Source organism: Lissotriton vulgaris, chromosome 6 (assembly GCF_964263255.1).
Source record: "Lissotriton vulgaris chromosome 6, aLisVul1.2, whole genome shotgun sequence".
Lineage (NCBI taxonomy): Eukaryota > Metazoa > Chordata > Amphibia > Caudata > Salamandridae > Lissotriton > Lissotriton vulgaris.
Window position 1 is genome coordinate 1,887,355,312 of NC_141694.1, and position 16,303 is coordinate 1,887,371,614.

The following is a 16,303-nucleotide window of genomic DNA, read 5'->3' on the forward strand; positions in this document are numbered from 1 at the left end:
AAAATGTTTGTTCCTGAGGGGAGTATAACTAGTTGGATCGCTAGTCCTGAGGAAGGCCGAATGATCCTGAGTGGGCAATAAAGAATAGCTGAAACATGTCAACCAAATAGGCAGTAAGGAGTGATAAAGGGGCACTAACACCCCCTCAGTCATCTCCATTATATATCCTTTTTAAACCTATCCTGGGAGTCCATGATTAAAGACTGTTGGGGGCATCTCTGAGATAGTTTTATTACTCCATCTTTATTGTTTGTCTGTGTATTTTACTGCATGGATCCCAACATATTTGTTTGCACTGTCCTCCCCCTCTCCTTGCTCCATCCCAAATGTTGGTTTGAGTAGGGATGTTATAGTAGCCCGATGATGAAGCATGCTAATATTAGTGGGTGAGGGCATTTTTTTACAAATCCTTGCATTTTTCCCTAGGTTGGGTGTCAGCTCCAATAGAAACGTTCACATTTTCCTCCTTTTCCTCTTTCTGTGGGTACAAGTGTTCTAATATAGGGATGATGGAAAAGGAGTAGTAACTCCATCCCCATTTGTGTGTGTTTGAACCCCTAGTACTATACTGATACCGTCCATGAAATGGCAGATGATCTAGAACATTCAACTGTTTTTAATTCTGAAGAAATGCATGATGGCATGACTAATGATGAAATGTTTTGTTTTCAACATTGTGGTCAACATTTCTTGCATAAAGCAAGTACTTCACGTACGATATTTATTTACACGTGATGGGAACACAGCCCTACACTACCACTGGAGAGCTCAAAAACCTTTGCAATCCAGCTGACCCAGAGTCTTATTTCTATAAGCTTACACCTTCACAGGCAAGGAAGAATATGCTCACTGACACAAAGCTGATTTATTCTGCATCTTTTCTTTCCCAGTTTGACTTTTGGAGGGATACTGTTGACTTAAAATCCATTTGGGGAACAAAAGATTGGCAGGTTCATGGGAACAAGGCTTTATTTAGAGCATGCCTTATACCACACCAACTGATTTTCCTGAACAAATCTGTGCAACAAAAATCTTGTTTTAGCTTGGCTAAGATAAAATATTTGAACACTAAAAACATCCCCATATTTGCATGTTTTGCGAATTGGCAATGCTTTACAAACTACTTGGAGGAAACATTAGACAAGATGCTTTGCAACAGTACGTACAATTCTCCACGTACCAATCACAAGGGATGGTTAGTGTGGCCGCTAGGCACTAACGGATGTCATGAAAGTTTCCTGGGTAATACCAAAGTGTTTAGGATCAATAGGTCCAACCCACGTTACGTACAGACACAACACTCAGGGGTAGTAACAAAATACAGTGTTCGGAAGTTATGCCTAGATTGCCTTAGAACCTCAACATTATTTCAGGTGAAACAACACTTGCCCTTTATTTCTGATGACAAGGGACTACAGGACGTTTTACTGGGTTCTCGAAAACCACGTTAAAAGTGCTTTCTCTATGCTCTATACAATGAAGTGTGGAAGAATTCACAGCAAGAATTTGCTGAGAGACTGTGTGAAATTGACAGGAAGAATTTAGAGAGGGCTCTGGAAGTAGCAGATAATAGTATGACTAATTTGCCCGCTAGGATATACTCTCTAGGTAACATTGTGTCTTCTGCAATAGAGACCATACACCATGACATGTCTTCATTACAACATGGGCAGTCACAGCTTAGATCTATTATGTTGCTGAGTTGGACATTACATGCTCTTCATGCTTGCCGCATTCCATGGAAACACCTTAATGCCACTAGCTTGTTTTTATCTTATAATCTTACAAAACAACAGACCATCATGGCTAAGAAGAATGCAAAGTACACTATGTTACACATGGAGAAATTGGAGAAACTTCCATTCACTGTTGAAGAAATACCTTCTGCGGATTGGACAATCCACAGCTTTTTTTAACTTTTCACTACCAATACTGCATAAAACCCCATCATGTGGGCAGATATGAAGCGCGGGGAGAGGTGTTTGTGCATGAGTCATGGATCTTACTTTTCAAACATCGATGTAGGAATAGCAAAACTGAGGTTTTCTTAGCGGGACTATCTGCGAGAGAACCATGGGTGATTCTTTGGCCTGTAAGGAGATTTCCCTCCATGGCCCATGTAATACGTCTAATGCGAACTTGTGTTATCTGGAGGGTTGTCTGACTGCTGTGATCCATCCGGCTTTCAGATTGTTCTCTAACTGGAATTATTTGATGTTGTACGATCAGGGCTGCTGTGGGATGAAACCATGAATTGCCTTTCCGGTAAAAGAGGTTGTGACCTGTGGTAAGCAAGTACTGTTTCCACCTGCCACACAGTTAGGGATGCAACACTTTGGCCTTCGGTTAAGCTTTTGAATGTGCACTTTGATGCTTTGAGCAGACTGAAAGCCTTATTGTTTCAGAAGGATGTGGCCATAACATCTACAAGGAAGCTGTTTCATCTTCAAGTTGCAAGGTCTTCTTCTGAGATACAGTTGCTACTCTGCCCTAATTCCCCACTCTATTTTGGGGAGCTTGTGCACCGCATTTTTAACATGTCTAGTGATGCAGGGGTGGCCCACTTTATTTAGTCAATTGGCTCTCAGTTGATTAGTACCTTCCAGAGAGTCCGAGGAGTTATTCCATCATTCAACACTCCGTACTTGGAACCTGTTTGGGAGACTTTCCGCTTGTCCTGTTCCTAGTTGTCTGGACTGTGCTTTTATTTTTTCTGTTCCACAATGGATGTCCCATCATGAGGCCACATAGAACAGGCACTACCACTTGTACTCCTGTGTCGTGACTGCATGATACCGTGTTTTGGCACACCTTTGCTTCTGGAACTAAATTAACATTTGTTCTTGTCCTTTTGGCTTGCTGGGCTACACTGTGTGTGGCACCATTTTGTGCTGGTTGATTTGCACGTTCGATAGCACCCTGGTCATATGCCTAGGAATGCAACAGATTCGATCTCTGGACATAGAACTGCTGGTGAGACCTCTAAAAGCTCACTTACACCATTGTTCATCTTGCTTGCTGTTCCTTCTGAACGCGTTCTATGAGCCTTCCTGGGATGCTTCAGTTCCTGGCGATCTGGATCTTGGCTTGGCTACTGTGGATTTTGCACTGGCTGTTCCTCCTTTGGCAGTTACTGAGGAGGATGGACTGAAACGTATTTGCTTTATTGATGTGATCCGATGGGTGCCTCTGGGAAAATCATTTGCGGTTGCTAGGAACACCAATGTTTTGTCTAATTCTCAGAGCACATAAACAATCCGCCAGTTTCCAGTTGAGGGATATTCTCATTCTGCCATGTTTATTTATGGTAAATTGCTTTTAAAACACCATCTCTTTTATTGCTTTCGAATATTTAACTATTTGGCTTTCACTAGGCTTTTTGATATTAAAGAAGCATAATGCTTTTTTAGAGTTTAGGTTTTTATTGTACGTTTAAACTCATATTTTAGTGTATTGTTTGGGAAGGTTTTTATTCACCTCACTCACGTCTAAGGAGTCGGTGTGTCATGTGGTCACATTCTAGGCCCGGGCAAAGCACCACCAATTTGCATGTTCACATTAAATTGACATCTTTCCTTGAACATTGACATTTGACACACATCTCATTGTGTGCCTGTGCAGGATAATATTCTCTGAAATAGCTTTTCTTAGATTTCCACTTCATAGGCATTGAAACCTCTCTTGTACTAGATATACATTTGGACAGTGGATGAGGTGACTGACTATTGAGAAGCAGTACAAGATGTCAATATCAGCCCAGGCATCCTAGAGATTATGTGGGCTGCCTGTGTAAATCCCTTTTAAATACTTTGGGCATGGGCACATTCTTGTCGGATCCTCAACAGATCCCTAGAAACGGTTCAAATATATTATGACTAGATATTGGGATATAGCAACATGATCATGGTTTGCATCACTTGTAATTGCTAGTCTTAAAGATTGTCTTTTTTAACATTTGAATGAGATCTACAATTTGAGGATTTCGTAAATTATCTCACTCTCTCTCAGACCAGGATACTTTCCATCAGATTTAGACTTGGTACACTTCCATTGGCTACTTTGAACTTTAAATGGACATGTAATTGGTCCAGCTCTCATTTTTGGTGTGTATAGTCTCAACTGAAAAGTGAAGAACACATCGTATTCTTTTGCCGGGGATTGCAATTAAATAAGATCTAAATGGACTTCTCCTTTGTGCTAACTTATGAGGATGTCAAAGTGGAGGGAGGCATGTAAGATATGTGAGACAGATACTACTTCTTGCATAGTGTCTGCTATATCCAAGTTTTTACAGTCAGCATGCGGTACAAAAATAAAATATATAAAGCCCTAATTTCGATTGAACGCCAAGGTTTTAGATAGGGTAATGGAATGTTTTATGTTGTGAATAATTTGACTGCGGTGACTGTATTGTATTTGTGTATACTGTTTTTTAGCATTTATGAAGCAAAATAATGTGTTTAGCTGAAACATATTACTAATTGTCAAGATTTTGTACGTTTAAAATGTGGCATACATTTTGTATTTACTTTAATTGCTCGGCCAATGAACCAGAGTAAACAATAGTGTAAAGGTTGTTGGCTCCCATTAAAACCTCACTGTTTAATTTAGTGTGATGTACAGTAATGAAAGCTCTGTGTGGTGCACATAAGAATTACACCCTACTAAGGTAAAGCATTAAGATTTTATTGCGTATTTGAAGTTTCAACATTGGTTTAATCAATTACAGAACTACAAGCAACGCATTCTCTCTTTCCTCTGAAACAGTGACACAGTGTACAAGACAAGGATCCAGATGGAAGACAGACAGAAGGCAAAGTAACACAACACCTGGATCTAAATCCACTCATAGCCCCAGCCATCATCCAAGGGACAGTGTCAAGGGGAGCTCTGACCTCATCCAAGGGACAGTGTCAAGGGGATCCTCCTCCCTCATCTATGTCAAGGGGATCCTCTGCCCTCATCCAAGGGACAGTGTCAAGGGGGTCAGCTGGTATTGTCAAAAGTAAATCAGGCTTTGTGTCTGGCTCAACTAATACTCTTACCAGACACTCATGATGTGCATCAGTCTCCATATGATCCCTAAACAGCACCCCACTACTAAGCAAGCTAGATGGTATTGTCGGAAATGGGCTATGTAAATCTATCTTCAGAAGACCAGGGGTAGATCTTAGCCAGACATAAGTGTCTGTCTGCCACAAGTAATCTGCAATGTACAATGAGTTACTGAATGCTTTGGGTTCACACAGGGCAATCGAGTATTCTGTCTAACGCGGTATGATCAGCAAGTTGCAGAGGTGTCAGCGAAGCACATCCTTCCCTCATCGATAGTCCTTCTTGCAGTGGACGCTGGAAATGATTCTTGATGCTGGTGCAGAAGAGCGAGATCTGTCTGGTGCCTCCTGTGACAAGCGCAGGCGGAGCAGGAGCTTGTCATTAAGAGGGGATGGTGGAGGAGCAGATTAACCACCTAAGGAGCTAATAAAGAATAAAATCAATACAATTATGAAGCTGTAAAGATATAGACAAGCTAACAACCCTACAGTGTAACAACCTTCCATATCTACTTACTGTTCGCTCCCACAATGTATATGCACTAGAGTTTATAAAAACCAATGCTTGAGGGAGAAAAACATAACTTCAGAAAACTGTAGAGGGGATTGATCAAGCACCATTTTATACAGAATGCACCACTGGTGTAAATCATTCCCATGTAGAGTCAGCAGTAAGAGAGGGCCTTTGGAAGGCACACATCTGTCTCATAAACATGTCCGAGATCCAAGTGAGTGTTGGCCTTGAGTAAAGAAGAGTCTGCAGCACCTCAGTACCCACCGAGGCATCCTGTTCATGCCCAAGAATGGGAGGGAGTGCACCTGGAGGGGATGGATCAGGAGGGCCAGCAAACCTGCTGACATCCTTTCTATTCCCACTGGCTGGAAGCAGGTTTACAGATTCTGCACTCTCTCTTGAAATGCATATATGCTTGTTGGTAAAAACCATGGCAGTGGTACATCACCCCCCCCCCCCCATTCTCATCTCCCTCACTCACAAGAGACATGATGAGGAAGGTAGTACTTGTGTGATGAAGGTTACTAATATTTATTTATTTATTAATTTCACAATTTTATATAGTGCAACTCTAATCAAAGTAGGCGTCAATGCGCTTTATATAAGGATCAACTGCTGTGCACCTGGATCTCAGACCTCGTGGTGAAAGGAATGTCATTACAATAACGTAAGAGGGAAAAAATATGTTAAGACTGATCCTAAATTCAGCATCTGTGAAATTGCAGAATTACCCAGGCTGAAAGAGCGTTAAGTTGGAGAGGAAGAGATGGAAGCAAAATCAGTTGGGAGGGGACTAGGAAAGGAGAAAAGGGAAGAGTCAGTGAGCGGGGTTTATAGGTCAAGATAGAGTTTAAACAGGTAGGTTTTTTCCCAAGACATCAGAGGCCTTTCAGAGCAGAAAACAGGAGCTGCACCAAAGAAGGAGTGAATAAGAGTTAGTTAAATTTTCTTCCTTTCCTTATAATTTACCATAGTGAGAATCCTTAGCTCGGTGGTGAACTCCCAATGGTAAAGGATAGGAAAAATGATCTGGCCATATCTGTATGACAAATAAAGTGGAACCGTGAGTAATACGGTCCCATTTGTAGACCATTGGTCAGGGTGCGACTTAGCGTGTGCACACGGCCATAGTCTCCGGTCCTGACGAAAGCTTGCCAATTACCATTAAAAGGCTGAAACATGTCGACCTGACCTTCTAAACCTTGGATGTACTTGAGCAATTACTTAATCACATTATCCACCTTAACATTTTCTAACATGGCCTTACTCTCCACCTAATTAAAATGTTCTTGGGAAGCAGTAAGCCATTTTAATCTCAACCTATGCACCAGCACTTGTCACCCAAAAAAACCTGCTACTCTGTAATCAGGCGTCGAAGCACACCAGAGAGGCACTCGGCCTCTTTGCTGGGGCCCAATGAAGAAGCATGTCACCAACCAGGTTGGTGAGTGAGGGCCCTTTTACCAAACATGAGTGTTTCTATTTAATACGCTCCTCTGTTTTTGTAGCTTCATTCTTTCATTATATATATATATATATATATATATATAACTTAGCAAAAGCACTTGAGCTTTGAGAGGGAAACACAACACTGCTTCAAACCATCCAGCATTGTTCAGCCTCGCTGTTACTTGGTTGCAAACCCTTTGATTTCTTTGTAGCCGTCGGACGCGTTTTGAGGCTTGGAACGCCCCGTATTCATGGAAAAGCTCAACTAAGGACATGACGGCTGTGTGCAGTGTGTGGCATCCTGGTCCTGTGTGTCTGTGCCTCATGACATAGCTGCGCTGATGTCATGAGACACTGGATTCTCAGATGGAATGTTATCCTTTGACCACTAAGCAGTTGCTATCTTACTTTATTGCTGGCTGGATGTTCACCTGTGGATGGGATCTTTTCTTGGAATAAACCTCTACTTTTTACCTACAAGTTGTGGATCCTTATTTTACATTTGGCGACGAGGATGGGATGGTTTGTGTTGTAGAAGAGGCTGTCGTTGATAAAGAGAGGTGGTTGAAGATGGTTCAGGAAGATTCGACTCTGGTTGAGGTACTTAAACTCCTAATGACAGGATGGAAGATTAAACCTAAATGTAATGAAGGTCTTGAGAAATTTTGGCATGTCAAGGATCAGCTTTCTGAACAAAATGGTTTACTTTTCAGAGGAACTAGATTGGTTCCACCCTTAGCTCTTCGGGATGAGCTTATGTCTTTAGCACATATCGGTCATTTAGGAATCTCTAAGACTAAGGAGATTTTAAGGAGCTCATATTGGTGGCCAAATATGGATTTGGAAGTAGAGCGCAAAGTTAGGGATTGCATTGACTGTGCTCTTAGTGAGAAGGTAGTAAAACCTAAAGTCCAACCCATGGTGATTAGAGACAGACCGGATGCGCCCTGGAAAGAAGTGGGTTTGGATATTTTGGGGCCTATTACTTCAGCAGGTTGTGAGTGGTATGTTCTTGTTCTGGTTGATTTCTTTTCTAGATGGCCAGAAATTGCCATAACTCGTGGTATCGAGACTAGGCATGTAGTGGATTTTTTAACTAAACTTTTTGCTAGAGAGGGCATCCCTAACGCCATCCTCACAGATAATGGTCCCCAATTAGTCTCTAAAGAGATGGAGAATTTTCTGTTAGGGCAAGGAGTTAAACACAAAAGGTCTTCCCTTTACCACCCAGAAACCAACGGTATGGTTGAGAGATTTAACCGTGTCCTTAAAGAGACTATTAGAATGGCTAAGTCTGCTGGTACAGATTGGAGAACAGATGTCTTTAAGAAGGTTAAGGTTTACAGGTTATCTCCCGATGCCGTTACTGGAAAGACTCCTTTTGAACTTTTTAGATCACGCACTCCTAATACCCTTGTGGTACCGGCATGGGTCAATGACTTGCAACCACCTCCTCGTGATGACTCTGATGAGTGGATGTTGCGTGAACTTTCTAGAATTGAGTCTAGAAAAAGGATGTTTGATAAGAGACATTCTGTTAAGGTCACACCTGTTAAAGTGGGAGATTGGGTACTTATTAAGAATCCCTGCAAAAACAATAAGGCTCTTTCTGCTACCTTTAAGAAGCCTATTCGTGTCATCAAAGTTTTCAAGAACGCCATCAAAACTGCTGATCATCGTGTTTGGAATTTGAACAGGGTGGTGGTGGTTAGAAATGATCTTGTGGAAGCTTCTTGCAGTCGTCATTCTCAAACTCCTAGAGTTGAGTCCTCCTCACTTCTTCGCAAGTCTGCAAGGGTTTCTCATTCTCCTAAATATTTAAAAGACTACGTCACTGTGTGATTATTGTTTTAGCTTTGTTTTGTTTTCTCTTATAATTGTCTTGTTGTTATTAGAAGGGAGATGTGTGGCATCCTGGTCCTGTGTGTCTGTGCCTCATGACATAGCTGCGCTGATGTCATGAGACACTGGATTCTCAGATGGAATGTTATCCTTTGACCACTAAGCAGTTGCTATCTTACTTTATTGCTGGCTGGATGTTCACCTGTGGATGGGATCTTTTCTTGGAATAAACCTCTACTTTTTACCTACAAGTTGTGGATCCTTATTTTACACAGTGTTCGTATTTATTGGTTTTCCTCCTCGAACACTGACGCCTTGGGTGGGTGTGTCTTCCCAGCTGCCTCCTGGCATGCTGGTATCTGAAGTCCCTGTAGCACACAGCAAAAGTTAATACCTTGAGTAGGCTCAGTTCCTTAATTGTTATTAGCGCTGTATTTATCTGCCTTGAGTAGGACAAAAAGTAATTGGCATCCAAGTTTCATCTCCACTGAAGTAGCGTGCTTTGTGGAAATGAAGGTTCGTTTCCAAAGCTGTTTCTCAATCGACTTTGCAGTCTTAGGAGTAACTGGTTCACCTCTCCACGGCCGAGGCAGCCGTGTAATTAATAACTTAGCAAAAGCACTCAAGCTTTGAGAGGGAAACACAACACTGCTTCAAACCATCCAGCATTGTTCATCCTCGCTGTTACTTGGTTGCAAACCTCTTTGATTTCTTTGTAGCCGTCCGACGCATTTCGAGGCTTGGAACGCCCCGTATTCATGGAAAAGCTCAACTAAGGACATGACGGCTGTGTGCAATGTTCGTATTTATTAGTTTTCCTCCTCGAACACTGACGCCTTGGGTGGGTGTGTCTTCCCAGCTGCCTCCTGGCATGCTGGTATCTGAAGTCCCTGTAGCACACAGCAAAAGTTAATACCTTGAGTAGGCTCAGTTCCTTAATTGGTATTAGCGCTGTATTTATCTGCCTTGAGTAGGACAAAAAGTAATTGGCATCCAAGTTTCATCTCCCACCCAAGGCGTCAGTGTTCGAGGAGGAAAACCAATAAATACGAACACTGCACACAGCCGTCATGTCCTTAGTTGAGCTTTTCCATGAATACGGGGCGTTCCAAGCCTCGAAACGCGTCGGACGGCTACAAAGAAATCAAAGAGGTTTGCAACCAAGTAACAGCGAGGCTGAACAATGCTGGATGGTTTGAAGCAGCGTCGTGTTTCCCTCTCAAAGCTTGAGTGCTTTTGCTAAGTTATATATATATATATATATATATATATATATATATATATATATATATATATATATATATATATATATATATATATATATATATATATATATATATATGACTTGCCTAATCTGTGGCGTGGAACTTTCCAGGGGAAACCCTAATAAGAAATACTCTTTCGGAAACAACACCATGATTCGCCACATGCAGCACAGGTATCCAATCAACTATTCTGCTGCAGAGATGAGGGAACTGGCCAGTAACCTTCCCCAATCTTCAAGCTCCACCTCCCAAAGAAATCAGCCCACTCCAACGGGACCAGAGGCAAGGGAGACGATCCCTTGCATTCAGCCATTGTTTGCGGATTTCCGTATAACATGTATACATTGTGGTAAGACCATCTCCTATGGTGAACTGAGCATAAAGCTCATCGTCCTTGCTGGGGACAACCACAAATGCCCCAAAAAACCCTAATTTTTTCTTATTTTTTTTTCTGCTCCAGTTCAGCCAATTTTAAATTCCCTGTTTTTTCGTTTATCCCCATAAAAATACCAAACAAAATATAAAATAGTTCATAAAAGCCAAAAAAAGTACAAAATGTTCCAAAAACACAAAAAAAAATAAAACAAAAAGAAGAAAAAAAACAGTTCTTTTTAGATCTACCTCCAATTTATAAAAAAAGGCTACATTTTTTAATAACTCTGTCATTCTTCTTTCCCCATGTGCCGCTCCCCGGTCCGCTCCCCGGTGCGCGTACCGGGCGCTCCCCCCGCGCAAATCCAAAAAAATATATGTATATATTTTGCACCGCGGGGTCCTTTTATAGCCCTCACATCAAACCTAGGGGGTCAGGGGGGGGTCTACCCTGCCCCCTTATGGTCATTTGCCCCTTTTTTTTCTACCTCTTTTGTCTCTATCCTACCGAGACACAAGATGGCGGCCGGTCCGGACTGTTTCGAATGTTTACAGACACCCGAGAGCCAATCAGCTTTCCGTGCGCACCTCGCGGGTCGCGCCCGCTGCGCTCCCCGGTGCGCGTACCGGGGCGCGGCCATAGATATATATATTTTTTTGATCCTAAATTACTCATAATCCACTAGAGCACATATCTTGAGACATAGCAAAGGCACATCAAGTTACCAGTCCCTACAATTTTGCCAAATTTGGTGGAAATCCATTCAGCCGTTCGGGCTAAAAGTGAGTTTGACCGTCCTATGGAAATTAACATGGGGAAAACACGTTTTCGGACCCCCCTTGTATCTCAACCCCCGTTTAACGAATCCCCCCCAACCTTTCAAGGAAGGACCGGAGCTCCGCGAGGCAAATTTGAGGAAATTTTCAGGCAGATTCGTCAACCGGCGCCAAAGTTATTCCAAATAGAATTTTGAGATTTTGCATTGAAAAAAATCCTAACTATAACTACCTACTGGCGACCGCCAGTAGGTAATATATATATATATGTGTGAACAAGAGTATGCCAGTACTCGAAACGTTGCATTTTGAAGGCTTGTTTATAAAGATAACCTGCCTGGATATCGTGGGGTCCGCCTCTTCTTTCGCCGCTTCAGTGGAGGTTTGAAGATTTCTTGCTATATATATATATATATATATTCACCTTAGGCCTTCTATAGTTAGGAATTAACATATAAAAACCATTGAAATTCACTGAAAAAACCATAGGTTTTAGGCCTTATATAGTTAGGAATTAGCATTTAAAAAACCTTGAAAATTCACTGAAAAAACCATAGGTTTTAGGCCTTATTTAGTTAGGAATTAGCATTTAAAAAACCTTGAAAATTCACTGAAAAAAACATAGGTTTCAGGCCCTATATAGTTAGGAATTAACATATAAAAAACCACTGAAATTGCTCCTATATAGTTAGTTGAACTAACTATATATTTCGCGCATTCGCAATCCACTGCTGATGATGTCACATATTACATCATTCATGACATGGTCAGTGACATCACTGATGACATCACTGATGACATCACTGATGACATCACTGATGACGTCTAATTTGACATCAATGATCACACCACTGATGATATACTTCTTCTGATAATACAATGCTCCTCCTTACACTCTAATATAACCTCTGTTACACCTAGTGTTAAATACAGAGTATCATTTTTGAAACCATTGACACACGAATACCAGTTACTACATAGGCACTCACTGATTCCTACGTCTACACACACATTCACTCATTCAGCCATACAATCACTCGTACATACAGTCACTCATTATTACAACTCTATCATATGCACTCATACACCTATGCAGACACTCACACACTGCCACTCATCCATGGAGTTATTCACACAACTAGTCAGTCCTGTAAAGAATCAATCACACTTTGATTTCTTCATCTATACAGTTAAACACAGAACAGCTTACATTTTCACAGATATACTAACACATACTTACTCACTTATACAATCAAATCCTTCATCCAGACTCTTATACATCCACTCATTCTTCAATATGTAAAACATATTTAAACTTTACAAAAACACACAGACACTGGATGATGTCATCAGTGATGTCATCAGTGATATCATTTGAGATGTCATCAGTGATGTCATCAGTGATGTCACTGACCATGTCATGAATGATGTAATATGTGACATCATCAGCAGTGGATTGCGAATGCGCGAAATATATAGTTAGTTCAACTAACTATATAGGAGCAATTTCAGTGGTTTTTTACATGTTAATTCCTAACTATATAGGGCCTGAAACCTATGGTTTTTTCAGTGAATTTTCAAGGTTTTTTAAATGCTAATTCCTAACTATATAAGGCCTAAAATCTATGGTTTTTTCAGTGAATTTCAATGGTTTTTTATATGTTAATTCCTAACTATATAAGGCCTAAAACCTATGGTTTTTTCAGTGAATTTCAAAGGTTTTTTAAATGCCAATTCCTACCTGAATAAGGCCTGAAACCTATGGTTTTTTCAGTGAATTTGCAAGGTTTTGAAAATGCAAATTCTATTAGCGGATAACGTTTAAATATGTTAATATCCTTGTGGGACCACCTGAGCAGCCCTAGGGATCCGATTTTTGGACCGGAGCAAGATGCTCTCTGATTGGGCAGTATTTCTTGCCTTCTGCCCCCCTGATTGTGCCGTATTTCTTGGCTTCTGCCCCCCTGATTATGCCGTATTTCCTGCCTCATGCACCCTGATTGTGCCATATTTCTTGCCTTCTGTACCCTAATTGTGCTGTATTTTTTGCCTTCTGCTCCCTGATTGTGCCATATTTGTTGCCTTCTGCCCACTAATTGTGCCGATTTTTCTTGCCTTCTGCCCACTGATTGTGCCGTTTGTCGGGCCTTCTGTCCCCTGATTGTGCCGTTTTTTGTGCCCCTGCCCCCCTGATTGTATTATCTTTGCCAGTGTTGGTTCGCTGCTGGTATTGCCTTTGTCCGTGTTTTTTTTTTTGCTGCCGTTATTGTCTTTGCCTTTTTTTTTCTGCCGTTATTGTCTTTGCCAGTGTTTGTTTGCTGCCGTTATTGTCTTTGCCAGTGCTTGTTCTCTGCTGGTATTATCTTTGCCAGAGCTGTGTGGGCTGTGGGAGCTGTGTGGGCTGTGAGAGCTGTGTGGGCTGTGAGAGCTGTGTGGGCTGTGAGAGCTGTTTGGGCTGTGAGAGCTGTGTGGGCTATGAGAGCTGTTTGGGCTGTGAGAGTGTGCGCTGTGTGGGCTGTGAAGGCTGTGAGAGCTGTGTGGGCTGTGAGAGCTGTGTGGGCTGTGAGGGCTGTGTGGGCTGTGAGGCCTGTGAGAGCTGTGTGGGCTGTGAGACCTGTGGGGCTGTGAGAACTGTGTTGGCTGTGAGAGCTGTGTGTGCTGTGAGGGCTGTGAGGGCTGTGTGGGCTGTGTGGGCTGTGAGGGCTGTGTGGGCTGTGAGAGCTGTGAGAGCTGTTTGGGCTGCGAGAGTGTGAGCCATGTGGGCTGTGAGAGCTGTGTGGGCTGTGAGAGCTGTGTGGGCTGTGAGAACTGTATGGGCTGTGTTGGCTGTGAGAGCTGTGTGGGCTGTGAGGGCTGTGTGGGCTGTGTGGGCTGTGAGGGCTGTGTGGGCTGTGAGAGCTGTGTTGGCTCTGAGAGCTGTGTGGGCTGTGAGAGTTGTGTGGGCTGTGAGAGCTGTGTGGGCTGTGAGAGCTGTGTGGGCTGTGAGCTCTGCTTCTTTTGTGCCTCGGTCTACCTAGCACAAGATGGATGCCAACACTTCCTGGTTTGTAGTGTTGACAGCCAATGAGCATGCAACTTTCTCTGGAAGGCATGCTGATTGGCTGCTACTGTCTATCAACACTCCAAAACAGAAACAGTTGGCAGCCATCTTGTGCCTCAGTAGACTAAGGCACAGGAAAGCAGGAAAACAAATGTGTAGAACTCAAAAAGGGGGCAGGGTAGAAGCACCCTGACCCTCTAGGCCTGCTCAGGGGGTCCCACAAGGACCCCCAAGGCCCCTAAAATGTTTTTTTTTTTTTTTTAAAAATCGCGGGGTGCTCGCACGGTGCGCGCACCGTGCTCGCACTGTGCGCGCTTATAGATATATAATTGATTTCAACTTGAATTTTCTCAGCAACTACTGGAGGGATTTACACCATTTAAGCAAAAGCGTGATCTGCGAATCAGACTCTACCATTTTGCCAAATTTCTTGTAATTCCGTTCAGCTGTTCGGGCTGTAGCCGTGTCTAAAGGTCCTATGGAAAATTGCATGGGGAAAACACGTTTTGGGACCCCCCTTTTTTCTCGGCCCCTGCTTCACGAATCCCCCCGAAACTTTCAGGGAAGGAGCGGAGCGTAACACGCCATCTTCTTTGAGAAATTCACATAGATTGATCAACCGGCGCCAAAGTTATTCCCAATAGAATGTTGCGGATTTCCTATGGAAACTAGGTCCTAACTATATATACCTACTGGCGACCGCCAGTAGGTAATATATATATATATATATATATATTACCTACTGGCGGTCGCCAGTAGGTAGTTATAGTTAGGATTTTTTTCAATGTTAAATCTCAAAATTCTATTTGGAATAACTTTGGCTTCGGTTGACAAATCTGCCTGAAAATTTCCTCAAAATGGCCTCGAAGCCCCCCGGTCCTTCCCTGAAAGTTTGGGGGCGATTCCGCAAGCGTGGTCCAAGATAAAAGGGGGGTCCCAAAACGCGTTTTCCTCATGTTAATTTCCATAGGGCGGTCGATTTCACTTTTAGCTCGAACGGCTGAATGGATTCACACAAACTTGGCAACATTGTAGGGACTAGTAGCCCGATGTGCTTTTGCTATGTCTCAAGATATGTGCTCCAGTGGATTTTGAGTAATTTAGGTTCAAAAAAATATATATATATATCTATAGGCGCGCACCGGGGAGCACACCGGGCGCGCCACGCGACTTGCGCGCAGAAAGCTGATTGGCTCTTGGGTGTCTGTAAACATTCTAAACAGTCTGGAGCGGCCGCCATCTTGTGTCTCGGTAAAATCGAGACACAAAAGGTGGCAAAAACAAAGGGGGGAATTGACCATAAGGGGGCAGGGTAGACCCCCTCCTGACCCCCTAGGTTTAATGTGGGGGCTAAAATAGGGTCCCGCAGGGCATTTAAAAAAAATATTTTTTTTCCATTTGCGCGGGGGGAGCGCCCGGTACGCGCACCGGGGAGCGAAGTAAGGGGAAAATCCAGGACCATATTTATGAAGGCCTTGCGCCGCCAGTTTTGCGCCGCCTGTGCGTCACTTTTTGTGACGCACCAGCGGTGTAAAAAAATGCGCATCGTTACGCTACATTTAAAAAGCGACGCATCTAGGTAGATGGGTCACTTTTTTAAACCCTGCGCCACATTATACTTGCGTCAGGTATAATGTATGCAGAGGGGTTGCTCCGCCGCAAAAAGCTTGGTAATAGCAACGCAGTGAAATCTATGAGATTTCACTGCGTCACTTTTAGGATACTGTTGCGTCAAAATCTTCCGCCTGCTTCACAGCAGGTGTAAGACTAACGCAAGACCATTCACAAGGTGCTTTCCCCATGTGAAATGACGCATTACTGGAGTTGCGTCACTTTTGTGACGCACTCCAGCAATGCGTTACTTTTGTGTTTACAGATACGTCAGAAATACTGACGTATCTGTAACTCCTTGCGACATGATTCATCATACATTAAATATAACACATCTGGAATGTCGTAAGGAGTGCGCACAGAAAAGTGACGCATCGCA

General features: G+C 42.7%; 1 long non-coding RNA gene across 1 annotated transcript in view; it reads right to left on the reverse strand.

Moving 5' to 3' along the window:
* Window positions 1-4,665: 4,665 nt before the first annotated feature.
* LOC147709780 (uncharacterized) overlaps window positions 4,666-16,303 on the reverse strand; it is a 51,246-nt gene continuing 39,608 nt past the window's right edge. Inside the window, exon 4 of the long non-coding RNA XR_015296730.1 lies at window positions 4,666-5,478. This is a non-coding gene — a long non-coding RNA (uncharacterized LOC147709780). The remainder of the gene's footprint in view (window positions 5,479-16,303) is intronic.